This window comes from Montipora capricornis, chromosome 5, assembly GCF_036669925.1.
Source record: "Montipora capricornis isolate CH-2021 chromosome 5, ASM3666992v2, whole genome shotgun sequence".
Classification (NCBI taxonomy): Eukaryota; Metazoa; Cnidaria; class Anthozoa; order Scleractinia; family Acroporidae; genus Montipora; species Montipora capricornis.
Genome location: NC_090887.1, coordinates 15,465,231 through 15,480,230, shown reverse-complemented (window position 1 = coordinate 15,480,230; position 15,000 = coordinate 15,465,231).

Here is a 15,000-nt window from a genome sequence, read left to right as displayed (position 1 = left end):
CATTGTTCTTGAAACTTTGCCATTCCCATCTTTTTCGGCAGTTTATATGAAATCGTTTCATTATCGTTAGCCTCGCACGCAGACACCCTTAGGGCTTCGTCACGCGCTCCTCTACCCCCCCCCCCCCCCCACGAGTGTCTACTGAAACGAGCCACACATTCCTTTCACTTTGTCAAATAACTGTCATCTGGAAATCACTTGCGGGTTACTTAGGAACCAATCAGCGCTGTTTGGATCTCCCCTGGGGGCGTCAATGCATCAACTTCTTCTTTAGATGAATTATGAAAAGGACGAAGCCTTTTCAAAACATTCCTCAGAAACATTAATTTTGTTTCCTCGGTGGCGTATGCATTTGCACTCTGTGAGTGCTTAGCAAGGGTATGGTGTCGTTTCCTCTACCAGTGAAATTGAAAGCGCCGTGGCAATATCTAAATACGAATACAACTATTAAAGTACTGCGAGTGTATTTGAACTACACGAGAACCATTACCTTCAAGCGCAATGAACGCAACTAGGACAGTAGCGAAAAGAAAGCTTGAAATTTTCAGGATGCTTTTGGCGATGATCGTCTCTAATCCGCTGATCTGATCCGCTATAGTTATTCACGTGCTGGAAGTTCGGATTTGGTTCCTGCCAGTGAACGAAAATCTTGCAAATAACGTGCACAATGCGTATAATATCAGTCAAATCCAAGAGGAAAAAGGGAACCGTAACTATAGTCTTGTTTCTTTCTTTTCTTTTTGCTACCGGTAAATAAGGCCCCCTCTCTATTAAGCAACCCCCCGCCCCCCTCAAACGTGCTTGAAATAAATAAGCCCCCCAGGGGGCTTAATAGAGGATTAACGGCAATCATTTGTTATCACATCAACAAACTTGCGTTAATGACCATTGTCAACATTAAATCTATTCACTACTTGCCAGGAGCCCATTACCCGGAGCCTCCATCTTCCATATTAACCCTCTGAGTCAACCCTGTCCCATATCTTTCTATTTTTAGAAGCACCTCGAAGGGGAGCTTTACTGGGTGTTTTCACAATAGCTGATCATAAGAGACCTATGGTCAGCCATTTATTACGTCACATACATATGTGACGTATGTGAACCACTTCACGTATGTTCTCAGTCACATACGTCACATACGTCAAAATCTAGTAGTCCTAAAAATAGAAAGATACGGGACAGGGTTGACTCAAGGGTACAATACAGATGGAAGCTCCGGGTAATGGGCTCCTGCTACTTGCACAATCCCATAATACACCTCGTTTACCCCCCAAAAAGTTTGCATAATCATTGTTTTCAAGTTTTCCTGGGTCATGAAGATGTCCTGAGGGAAATCAAAAACAATGCCTACGCAAATTTCTGGTGGGTTGGTTAAAGAGGTGCATTATGGGATTTGTGCAAGTAGTGAATACCTTACATTTTGTAAAAATCGAATGCACTCCACTAATCTTTGATTTGCATCTAGTTTAAGTTGTAATTAGAAATAGCCAATCACTATGCGTTTAATCAACGAATTTTTGTGTAGATCGGAATCGTGCATATCAGAGAAATTCGGACACTGTGTCTCAGGACTTGTGGTAGTAGAGAAAAAAGGGAAGACAAAGATCATGCTCGTGGAAAGGATTTGAACCCGCAGTTTCAATTCTATAGGAACCGCTTCACACACGTAGCCGACACAAAGCGCAGGAAAATGTGCAACGCGTGAGCCACGATTGGTTTTGGTTTCACTTCTGATTGGTTGGAAAAATGGCGCGAGAACTTTGAACCAATCACTGAGTGAAGTAATCATAAACCAAAGTAATTATCTAATTACTTTCGACACTAAATTGAAAACCGCTCTAATGTAGCGTTATCAAATTAATAATTCTTAAAATATTCTCTTTGACCAGCTAGCGGTGTGGTGGTCAAGTTGTGCCATTCCGGAATCGCGCAGGGTACTGGGGCGAGTTTCAAATTTGAACCAAGCGATGAATTGACATCATCACATGAAAGATAACATTGAGATTGGCCAGCTGTCCAAGTTTGATGCTGTTAGGTCGAACGAAGACCAAGTTACGCACTTTTAAAAAAACATAGTAAAAAAATCCACAAACGTCTCTAATTTTGAGTCTGAGTCCCCCAAAACCATATAAACTCGTAATATTTTTTAAGATTTCTGTAATATTCATAAAAATAGGCAAACAAAGTAATTTTCACCTCACCTATTTCCAAATAGTAGGTTTGTGACAGGATTTTCCAGTTGTCCCAAATTTGATAAATTTATTTTAAGAGTTTATATGGTTTTGGGGAACGCAGCCTCAAAATTAGAGGCGTTTGTATAGATTTTTAAGTATGTTTCAAGTCCGTAACTTGGTCTCTGTTTGATCAAAAACCATCAAACTTGGACAAATGGCCAATCTTAAGGGTGCGTTCGATTGACCGTATTTCGGAATAGGAATACATGGAATGTAAGTTAGAAATCCTTCGTTTTTACGGAGATTCACATTAAAATTGTCAAACATCTGCTAAAATGCTATTTTAAACATATTTTTATCATCCTTGCTGCTTCGAAACGCGCCAAACATATCGTTTTCATCATCACTCCACGTATTCTTATTCCGGAATAGGGTCAATCGAACGCGCCCTTAATCTCAACGTTATCGGTTCAAATTTGAAACTCGCTCCAGTTCCCTGCGCAAATCCGAAATGGCCTGTACAATGTTGGGTCATCTTACGTACTGGGGCACAGTGTCCAAAATTAGAGCAAATTCGGGGTGGAGCCGGCCAATCATATCTTGTGCTTGGGAGTATGCTAATGTCATTGACCCCTCAGACATACCTTGCATTGTAGTCTTCCGATCGCAGATGAAAAGGCGAGCAGTTTTCTCTTTAAACAAGACGTAAACTTCTTCAGTTTGGTTATAAAGTAACAAGATGTCCACTCAAGTTTTTGGCTTACGAATTGTTCTATTTTTAGCGGTCTCAAGCGTTTATTTTCCTTCGCGTTTGGGCCAAATGATGTGCGAACCGGTGACGATACCTTTATGCATGGATTTACAGTACAACAAAACTATATTTCCAAACATGCTGAAACATAAAACTCAGGAGGAGGCTGCCCTGGAGGTCCATCAGTTTTTTCCTCTAGTCAAAGTTAATTGTTCCGAATATTTGGCATTTTTTCTTTGCTCGGTTTATGCTCCAGTGTGCACGGTTTTGGAGATACCAATCCCACCTTGCCGTCCGCTTTGTACCAGCGCCAGAGAAGGATGCGAGCACCTAATGGTACGTTTTGGGTTTAGTTGGCCGGAATCATTGAGTTGCGAGAAGTTCCCGCAATTTGGGGGCGACAAAATATGTGTCGGCGAGAACACAACATCGAGTAACGGCCATGGAATACCAACAGGGGAACCTAACATCAGAGAAAACGCAACAGAGATCATTGAAGCTGGTAATTAAAGAGAATTAAATTTTCTCCTTTTCGCAAAGAACTGGGAAATGGCAATTCCGTTCATCTTGGTATAACGCTTTTCAATAAGGGAATTAAATAAGACACTGATAAGAATTTCAAGATTAACTACTTTTATAGTGTAGAGGATTTATTCTCAGATGGTGTCAAGTGGCTTCTCGCAAAATACAATTTCTTAGGCCAAATTTTATGTCATACTTCTAGGCACTGTCATTTTTGTTTTCTTTTAATTTGTCTACTTCGTAGTTGCGTGTGAATCATAGATTGCATGCGTAGTGGTCTCTGTCTTTTGGTAAGGTTCCTTCTCGCAAGGAAAGAGACTTCAATTCAAAACACGCCCTTAATCCTACAGCTGTTGAGAGATAAAGAAAACAAATATGTCGTTTTGATCTGTCTTTTGTAATTTGCCGCACACTTCGGATGCCTCTTTGTTTGAAAAGATTTGCCATGCATTTACTCCATCGTCGTCTGCGGTACACGGTCTGGATGATCGGGAAGTTGAATCTAGTCCTACTTTCCAGACCATTACGACGCTTCCGACTAAAACAATTTTTATAAAAACGTGTGCCTGAGATAATTTGTGTCCTATTGGAGACACACTATTATTGTTCGCCTTGAAACACGTCCAATCAGACTTGACGCAAGTGCGCTCCTTTTTCTCCTCGCTTCTCAAAGGATTAGTGGTACGCTTGTCTGCGATCGCTTCTGATTTAAATGGAAACACTTGCCCCGTCTGCGATAAGACCGGCGCAGACAGCTTCCGATAGTGGCATTTAACTACGGAAAGACAATGGTTTCTCAGGAAGCTTTTTAGTCAAAGAGCCCTATAAACAGTTTGCGTAGTAACTTTTTCAATGAATACCTGACATCACTTCAACCAGAAGACAGATGCGCAATTCTGCCATGTGTTTAAGTGAAAAACAGGTTAAAGCTCTCACGAAACGAAAGGAAGAGGCAGTTTTTCACCGGATGGGAACCGTCCCATCATTTTTCGTAAACTGTAGCATGGAGTTTCTATTTCGACAAAGAAATTGGAACTGATATTTTGAAACGTGTATCAAACGAGGGCGTTATGACGTCATAATTTTTTGAAAAATAATTTCTCTTAACATCCATTCTACAGATTTTGTGTTAGAATGTTCTCATACTGTTGCATTAAAAATTTCTGAAAAACATATACAAATCGCTGAGTTTTTAGGCATTTCCTGTTTTGGTCATGTGATTTACCAAATATGGTTGTAAGTCGAACCATACAAAGAAATATTAAATAGAACACACTTGGCAAAAAAGGATTACTGTAGAGTTGAAGGAATTAGAGAAAGGATTATTTGAAGGGGTCCATAGCAACAGTTTGGTAATTAAGAGCCACCCACATTATACACTGTTCTTTTTTCACAAAATATCTGTATAATTTTGGGATAAAAAAAAACATCTATTTTGTCTGTGCAGGAAGGGTGCAGGTATGTTTCAGGATATCAACAAAATTCCATCTTTTATACAAATATTCATAATGCTTACTTCAGAACAAATCCTTTTTGGGGGGATTATATTATTCAGTAGTATAAATACACAGGTGATTATACAAAATCGTGCGCTCTCATTAGCTCGCTATCTCGGATTATCAGCCGATAATCACCTCGACGGGACAAAATTGCTGCCAGTAGTCGTTTTGCCACTGTAAGTGAAAATGATTTCGCGTTGAAATGTTATTTTTTTCTCTTTTTTGAAATAATCACCTGTGTATTTATACTAAAACAATTAGTCGCCTCAGGCTCAGTGATTATCGGTGCCTCGACTTCGTCTCGGTGAATATTCACCGATAATCACTTCGCCTTCGGTGCCTTCGGTGAATAATTGTTAATTAGAATTAGACTAACAGCGTGAAAAAACTATGTCCCCGTTTAACCCTTTCAGCCCCGATAGTGCCAAATGGCACTTATAGATTTTACTCTGTCTAACGCCAGACGATTTTACTCGTCAGTAGGGAACCCCTCGGGGCTTAACACACAAACTTGTGAGTTATTCCAATTGTAAAGATGATGATGCCATGGACTGCAATCTACATTTTACTGAAACCAAATTAGAGTGGCAATACAGACAGCTTGTGCTTTCTGAATGATTCTGAAGTGTGATTTATTAGTATGACGTATTGTCTTGTACACTTTTGAGGTGTCCTTTGTTATCTTTTTGTTCATTTTGCACTCCACTACAAATAGAAAATATCCTGCAAAGGTTGGTCAAGACAACGTGAACATAGGCGTTGTTGCTTGCAATATTTCGGCTGGCCAACACCAGCCTTCTTCAGGTTTATTGAATGGATAAATGCTAGTAACAAGATCTTTATATTTACCGGAAATGACATAAAAATGCTACGTGATGTGTTATAAAAACGGAAATGCATAAAAAAGAGGAGAGAGAATAATACATGATAACAAGATGAAAAAAACAAAAGAAAATTCAAAGGTAGCTAAACTAAATTACATTTCATCTCTTCTGTTAAGGCCTGCAGGCTCCAGTGTTTTTCCTCTGTGTATGAGAAATGCCTCACGAGCCTTTCTGATGGAGTCACGACTAGTGTGTAGTTGTTCGAGCGGTATAAGGATCATGTGATCCTCCGCGTGACCACTGGTCAGGAAGTGTCGTGAAACCGCAGTGGGGGTATAACTACAAAAGGGGCTTATAATAGGTCGCCTATGTTCATTAAAGCGGTCTTTAAGACGACGTTTGGTCTCTCCGATGTACTGAAGATTACAATTAGTGCACTGAATCATGTAAATTACATTAGGGGTTTCACAAGTAATATGTGATTTGATTTTGAAGGTTTGTCCAGTACTATAAAAAGTATATTGATTACGGCCATCCTCAATAAAAGGACAGGCGGTGCAACTAGTTTTATTGCACCGAAACGAGCCGGATGGAGACCCAGATTGGTCGGTGTAAGTAGGTTCCGGCAATTTAGTTCTAACTAGAATGTCACTAATGTTTTTACAACGTCGGTAGGCTACTAAAGGGAGATTAGTAAAAACATTTTTACAGCGACCAGATGAATAAAGCACGTTTGAGTGTTTGTGAATTATACGGGATATGTTAGGTAAAGCGGGGTTATAGGTAATGACGAACGGAACAGTATCTGTCTGTTGTTTAGGTTTGGGTTTAAGAGCGTCGTTCCGGGAAATGTCAGAAGCACGTCGTATCTGGGTTTTAAGGAAATTAAGTTCGTAACCTCGGTTGACGAGGTAGTTCATAAGTTCCTTACAGCGTTGTTTGTAAGTGTCATTGTCGGAGCATATGCGTCGAAGGCGAAGTGCAAGGCTATATGGAATGGAACGTTTAGTGTGCGGGGTGGGGTGGCATGAGGAGATGAGTAAATATTGATGTTTGTCAGTGGGTTTAGTGTAAAGATCGGTTTCTATGAGACCATCCTTGAGTGAGACCATCACATCAAGGAATGAAATATTTGTGAGGGAATGCGAACAAGTGAATTTAATGGTGGGATGAAGGTTATTGAGATAATCGACAAATACTTTCAGTTTATCTGAACCTTCAGTCCAAATAACGAAAATATCGTCCAGAAATCTGAGCCATGTATGAGGTAGATACAGTGCGTTAGTGAGCGCGTCCTGTTCGAATTTGGCAAGAAAAAGGTTGGCAAATGAAGGAGCCATTTTGGTGCCCATAGCAGTACCGTGTTTTTGTAGGTAGTGTTTGTTGTTAAATGTGAAATTGTTCATGTTGAGGATGATCTGTATGAGGTCGCAAAGAGTTTCCGTGGGGATGTCCTTATCGTTGCGTTTGCGAAGGAAAAAGCGGCAAGCCTCAATACCTTCACTGTGAGGGATGTTGGTATAAAGAGAAGTGACGTCAAGCGTGACAAGTATGGCATTGTCGGGAAGTGTGTTGATTGTGTTCAAGTTGGCAAGTTTGTTAAGGAAATCAGTAGTGTCTTTAACGTAAGACGGAACAGTGTGAACTAATGGTTTTAGGTAGTAGTCAACAAACTGAGAGATACGTTCTGTGGGGTGGTTGTTAGAAGAAACTATGGGTCGTCCAGGATTGTTTACTTTGTGGATTTTGGGGAGTATGTAGAAGCGTCCAGGTCTGGGGTCGTTTTGTACAAGGTACTGTTTTGTTTTTACGTCAATAAGTTTGTTGTTGAACATGCGTTTAACGTATTCAGCAACTCTTTTTTGTATCATGGCAGTCTTGTCCTTTCCTTGTTGTTCGTAGAAGGTTGGGTTATTCAATTGTCGGTTGCATTCGTTTATGTACCAGGATCTGTCCATTATCACAGTCGCCGATCCTTTATCGGCCGACTTGATGATAATGTCGTGTCTTTGTTTAAGTTGACGTAATGCGTCACGTTCTGTCTAAGGGAGATTGTCACATACGCGGTTGGGTTTGGAGGTCAACAAGTCACGTTTTACAGCATTAAGAAAAGCGTTAAGTGCATCGTCTCTGTTAGTCGGGGGTGTCCAAACACTTTTAGGGTGGAAGGGGTTAGGTTCGTCGCTGGATACGTTATCATGAAAAAATTCTGTAATGCGTAAACGACGGGCGAATTCGTCAAAGTCTGCATTAACTTCAGACCAGTTGATTTGTCGTGGAGTGGGGCAAAAAGTAAGACCTCTTGCTAGAAGTTGCGTTTCGTCGTGCGTGAGTGTGACGTTAGATAAGTTAACAACGGAAGATGGGTCAAGAGGTGTGTTAGTGTTAGGAGTGGGTAGTCGTTTAGTATTTTTTCGTCGCCTACGTGGTCGTATGTTATCGTGGTTTTGAAGAGAGGATGGCGTCGGGTGGTTAGTAGAATGTATTTGTGACTGATTGTGAGTTGAGTGGTTAGGGTTAGTGGGGTTATACTGGCGTGTAAAATGGTTTTTACGGAGTCGACGGTTAAAAAGTACTGATTCTAAAGAATGGGCCATAGAGGCTAACTTATCATTATAATAATTAAAAGATTCTTCACTACTGTTCTTACGCAAGAGCTCCTTTTTGATAACAAGTTCCTTTTGAAGTGCTTGTATTGTCCTGCGGCATTCTTGGGTTAGTAATTTCAGATACAGCTTTCATGTCCATTGTGCTGTTAAGATCTTGGCATCGTGTAACAGATATACACTGTGAAAAACTAAAAAAAATATGAACAATGGTGCTGCATCCGAATTTCTTTGATTGTCAACCCCTTCCATTTAAGTGACTGTAACTTAGGACCGTTGACCATAAAACCGCCATTTGCCCTGCTTTTTTTACAGCTGATGTGCTATTTAAAGTTCACAATAATTACGTGGAATGCATACCATGCATAGCAAGGTAATAATCCAGTGAAGTTTTTATTTTTATTTTTTTTTATCGTAGTCACAAATGTGCATACCCTAAGGATAGTAGATTACCCGCTCGATAAGAGTCCCGTATGATACAACCGGAATCGAACTGGGGCCACGCGCCCCGGGAGCGAGTGAGCACGTGGTGGTTTGCTATATTTACTTGTTCGTAGTCAGAAATGTGCCCCACAGATGTTAAATTAAGCCCCACTTATTCCTTTCAGTATTTCCAAACTCCCGTACGGCGATCAGTTGAAAATCTCACTCTTCTCTCTTCTTATCTGAGGACACACTAGACCACTCTTTGCTCACAATATAGAGGGTGCACGTGTGAATGGGGTTAACCGACTAGCGACAAAGGGCTAGAAAATATTACTGACTACCGACAAAACGAGGGAAAAATTACCGACTAGCGACAAAAAAATTAACTGGGATTTACCGACAACCGACAAAGGTCGAAAATTTTAACCGACAACCGACAAAGTAATAAAATTTTAACCGACAACCGACATGTGGACCCCCCCATTCAGACCCTCAATATAAGCTATGGCAAATCCTTTCCGCCCGCGATGATTGACCCTCACATCTGAACGTATTTGATAAAGTGGACAGACGATTTTTCCTTCAGAACGGGAAGAATTAAAGGTAAGGAGAATTGTCTAAGTTATTTTTAGATCTTGCTCCGGTCTTGTGTGTTTCACCATAAGCAATTAATATTGCCACGAACAAATACTCCAATGGATCTGTTTTTCTTGCGAACCAGTTTGTTCAGTCGTTCCAAATTATTTTGTGAATTGAACCAGTGTGTTCAACTGGCTATTGTGTCAAACATTTTGCGAATCGAACCAGTGTGTTCAATCGGCCATTGTGCCAAGCATTTAAGCTTATCAATAGGGTGTTTTCACATGACGCCATCAAATTGTAAAGTCAAGGCCGTATACAAAACATGGACCCCAGGTCCATGGACCGCCCCTATGGACCCAGTCCATGGACCCCTTCATGGACCCGGTCCATGCACTACCCCTGTGGACCACCCTCATTTTGCAAAGTTACAAGCAGAAAAATCTTTAGACGAGAGAGGAAAGTGATCTTCACACTTATCTGGACAATTAAAGCTGAATTGTCTCTAATTGTAGCACCTGAAAAATCCAGGCGGTTTCCACGGGACTCGAACCCATGACCTCTGCGATGCCGGTGCAATGCTCTACCAACAGAGCTTTGAAGCCACTCAGTTTGAAGCAGGTCAATTTATATGGGCTCATTTGTTCCGGCGAAGGGCTTGATGAATGGAACGAACTTGTATTTGAAAAGCGGGCTATAGCCTGCGTAGCAGCCGTTTCCAAACGCTCGCGAAGGAGACGAAAACTGGGAGAGAGTGCTAAAAATATGGAGTAGGGGGAGGGGGTGAGGTGACCTTCTCCTCCCCACCCCCTACCCCTTCTCGCTCATCCCGTCCCCACTTCTCCCTAATTTTTTGCTCACCCCAGGCGCTCGCCCAATTTATCACTCGCTTGTTCGATGTCTGCCTGGAAAAGGAAAGGAAACGGCTGCTACGCAGGCTCAGGAGCGAGTTATGGAGCCACCAATTGCAAATAAGTGGTATAAGTGTCTATAACAGGCTATTGCCTAAATCAGTAGCCCATAACTAGGAGCGAACAAGAGCCCTATATTCCTGTCACGGCGTTTTCACAGACCGCGATTTATTTTGTGGATTGAATTTCCCGCTAATGAGACTCAGGAGCCCGATGACCTATCACAAGAAATCGAAATGAATGAGTTTCCGGTCTCCAGGCCCCTTCGTTTTCACCTATATTTGCAAAGACTTCTGGGATCGCCAGTGGGCAAACAAACCAGTCGATTGCACTGCTCGAGTTAAAATACGCGATTAGAAACATTCAATAAGAAGTATTTGTAGGATTTAAGCTCGAGTTAAAATTGGGAAATTAGAACATTCAATAAGAGGTATTTGTGGGATTTCAAGAAATATAAATCGTTTGAGTTTAGAAGTAGTCATAGGTGGTGGCGATCACTATGCAGTGTATGGATGCGACAATGACCGTCGATATTCAGAGCGATAGATCAAACTAGTACTGTCTTGAGGTTTTACTCTCATCGAACCAACAAAGAAATGGCAGCTTGGGAGAAACAGCTTCAAAGAACAGACTTAAAGGCCAAGAAGAGCACTAAAGTTTACTCTTATCATTTTGAGATAGAAAGGTTATCCAGACGAGGGGAATAATGTGAAGGCTAGAGAAAACATCGACAAGGAAAACGAAAGCAGCATTCAAAGCCAGCTTCCAAGCCTTCGGTGAAGCAATGCCGTGATAGCTATTTGGAGAAAGAGTCGGTTAAAGTCACGTGCTTCGTCCTCACGCAATTCCGAGTTAAGTTTTCCACTTTTAGTCAAGGATGATTTCACATCGACAATCTTTATTTTATTTTCAGTTGTGTTTGCGCACCATTAGCATTAGATCGGTTTGAAGAAGGGAATAGTTTCTGATCAGTTTTTATTTTCGTTTCAAAAACTGTATGGGACGAATAAACCCATGAGATAAATACGATACAGGTTTTGTAATCTAATTTCACATATCATAAAATCTTGCACCAACTCAAAGGCAATAACTAGTCCGGGTATGCTTGTTTGAAAAGCCAGGTTGTAAGTAAGCCTTTGAATATAGATATAGAATGACATGATCGGATATTATGAGGGAGTTAATTCACTGCTCAGGGCCGGGGGCTGCACAAGAGAAAGCTATCTTTCTATAAGAGTAAAGATTATAAGAGAGCTTAGACAGAAGATGGAGGCCATACGACCTTAGAGTCCTTGAAGGTCTATAAGGTTTGATTAAGTCAGGCAAATAAGACGGTTCACAATCATTGAAGATTTTGAAGGTAAGAAGTAAAATCTTATTTTAAATTCTTTGCTCAATGGGTAGCCAAATCCTGTAGGCTACGCAGAATTGGAGTAATATGTTCGGATTTGTGAGAAAAAGTGAGGACTCCGGATGCAGCATTCTGTACCGTTGTAGCTTTTGCACTGAAGATTTAGACAGGCCATAAAAGAAGCGAGTTGCAAAAATCTAATTTAGAAGAAATGAATGCTTGGATAACTGTCTCACAGGCCTTAACGCTGATATGTTCCCCGATCTTGCAAACGTTCCTTAAATGAAAAAAGCAGGATTTACAAATAGCAGCAGCATAGTGTTCAAGAGACATATCCTCGTCTAGGAAAACGCCCGAATTGTGATAGTATTGCTGTGCTGATTGTTGAGGCCCTATTAGGGGAGGGAGGAATCTAAGTATCCTGTATCCCTAAATAGCGAGCTTAAGCACGCGCGTTTTTAAGACGCGGACGGCAACCGGAAGACAACATTTCGCTCGCCGGGACAGTTGTGTCTCCCAGCTTTTTGAACTAGTCATCTCTAATGGAGATACTTAGCAGTGCAAATGTAGTTGTGTGAAGACAAGTTAAAAGAGAAAACAGCTCACTTCCGGTTGCCGTCCGCGCCTCAAAGACGCGAGTGCTTAAGCTCCCAAGTATCCTCCTGACCTGTATCCCGTTAATTCCTGTGGTTTGTATCACTATAATACCAGTTCGGTTTTTTTAATATCCCGCATCCCGTTAATCCCCTTCCCACCCCCCCCCCCCCCAAATATCCCATATCCCTATATGTTTTTTACCTAAATCTCCTGTATTCCTGATAACCCCAAATAGGGCCTCGTTTTTTCCACTGGATAATGTAATAGCATTAATAATTAACAATTATTCCATGAACGCGCGTTGGATGTGAGATGGTAAATAGCCAACGAGGCGCGAGACGCCGAGTTGGCTATAACCAGTCTCATATCCAACAAGCGCGAATGGAATAATTGTTTTCAGTATTAAATTCCTTAAACTCCAAAACTTTGGAAGTACGAAACACCAGCGAAAAAAAGGAGAAAATCCAAGCGAAATCGAAAAAACTTGATTAAGATGCGATGTTGTGTAATACCTAGTGGTCAGACAGACGCAGGCTCATCACAAAAACATTTCTTACCTTTTCGCTTACTTCTAAGCTTCGAAATTGATCCAATCTTTCCCCCAAAACGTTTCTTTTTTTGCTTTATACCGTGAGAAATTTCGCTTTCTGGCGAAAAAATTCTTAGTTTAACAACGCTAAGCGCAATCATTTACCGTATAAGGTATAACCGAGATTGAGTGAACCAATCAGAGCACGAGAATTGCGTTGTCCGAGGTTGAGAATTTAATAATAAGAAATAACCTCTTTCTGTTTTTACAACAAATAACTTCAAGTTAAATTACAGCTTTATCTTTGTGGTAATCTTTCCCCATTTTCCGAAGTTTACCCGTGGTTGTATTTCACTGTAACTGGACAATTTGTGTCAACTGTTTGTGCATCCCAAGCGAGCACTAAGGGGAGGAAAAAGGGAGGCAGAGCGAGTTCTGAAAAGGAAGGGCACTGTAGTCGCTCTGTCTTTCCTCTTTCCCTCACCCTTTTGATAAGGTTAAGCGTTAAAGCGTTAAAACGCTTGTTCAGCAGTGCTAGGGAAATACCTCATTCGATAGCTCAGCGGATTCTTCTAATCTAGTTGGCATGTGAGCGATTCCAAACTTTTATTCTTTTCTCCCTAAGATCTAACATCTTAATATGAACGAGTTGTCACCAGAAGAGGGTTCAAAGTTAATGATCTTGGTGAAGGATTGTACATCGCTTAATATCTGTCAACAGATTGGATCTGTTGCCATTCTAGTAATGTAAGCAACAATGTAAATTAGAGGCATTAGCGGATTGTGATAACGAAGCATGGCTTTGGCCTTTTGAAATGAGGTAACTTGGAAATATTTATGACACTCAATTTTCAGTTAATAATAATGATAGTAATAATAATAATCATCATCATCATCATTATAGTAACTTTATTCATTCAATTTTCAGTTAAGGGCTAACCGCCTTAATTGGTAAAGGCTCTAGAACATTTGTAAAAATGTTCTAGACACATCTACACAACTATGTAGTAGACAGCCATGAAGTACAGAGCCAGTTTAACGCTTGAAGATAACTAAAAAACGAGACCGTATAATATATTGCCAGCGGACGAAGAGGTTTGCTTTCCTACAATGCGTGTGTGATGCTTCTGACTGATGTAAGATGCTCAACGATATAGACACCACGAAAAACTTTGGTCATATTGCTTTGTTCCTGAAGATTGGTTTCCAAAAACAATGGTATTATCGCGGTTAAGTTTCTTTAGGAGTTTGGGTTTTGCTTGCTCTAGAGGTTTGATTTGGACCTAGTTTGTGGCAAAAAAGCAAGGCATGACTAGACATTCAAAGAGTTCAACAACAGTCTGTGGGCGGCGTCTATAACGATACGGTCACCATAAGTTGCATTCTTATCCCTGACGAAACCATTACAGTAAACACCCGCATATAAGAACAAATAGATTAAGAACATCAGGCTGAAATTTTGTCAATAAAGCACCATATAAATAAGAACAAATTCAGGCTGATAAATAAAACATGTTCTTAATATAAAGGGAAAGGGTATTAGGATAAGGAAACAATTCAGTGCAGTAACTTACATCAAATTACTCTGGAGTTCAGGACCATTACAAACTATAAAATGTATTACAAAACAACATTGTATGTTAATTAAACCTCCAATAATATATAGTTTGAAGTATTTCTGAAACCAATTCTAAGAACATGTTAAGAACACTTTCAGGCTGATTGCTCAGTAAGCACCCCTCAAATAAGAACACGATCAGCCTTAAGCCTGAAAAATGTGTTCTTATGCGGGTGTTTACTGTAGTAGGATTCACTGGTGCCCCGTCCTCCTCCTCCCCCCGCACATAAAAAGTAACAACGCGAAGTTAGTGCCCTTCTGAGAACAGGGATCTACTAAAGAAAGCACTTTTTCCGCAATCATTTAGCAGCATGATTTGGTCCGGCCGAAGATCAATCACGGTATTTCGAAACTAAACCCTGAACCAACCAGTCGGTTGTAACTGTTGTTCATCAAACCAGTTAGTTGTCAGGCGTAATTCGAAGCCGTTTGCATACAAACTGGAATTTCATTCTTTCCTCAATGATTACAGTAAATAACCCGCGTATAAGAACCTAAAATTTAAGAGCCTGTTAGGCTAAAATTTTCATTTTTAAGCCCCTTTTCATAACAACCTATTTAGACTAAAATTTTTGATAGGTTCTCATTTTACAAAACTGAAGACACAGATGAA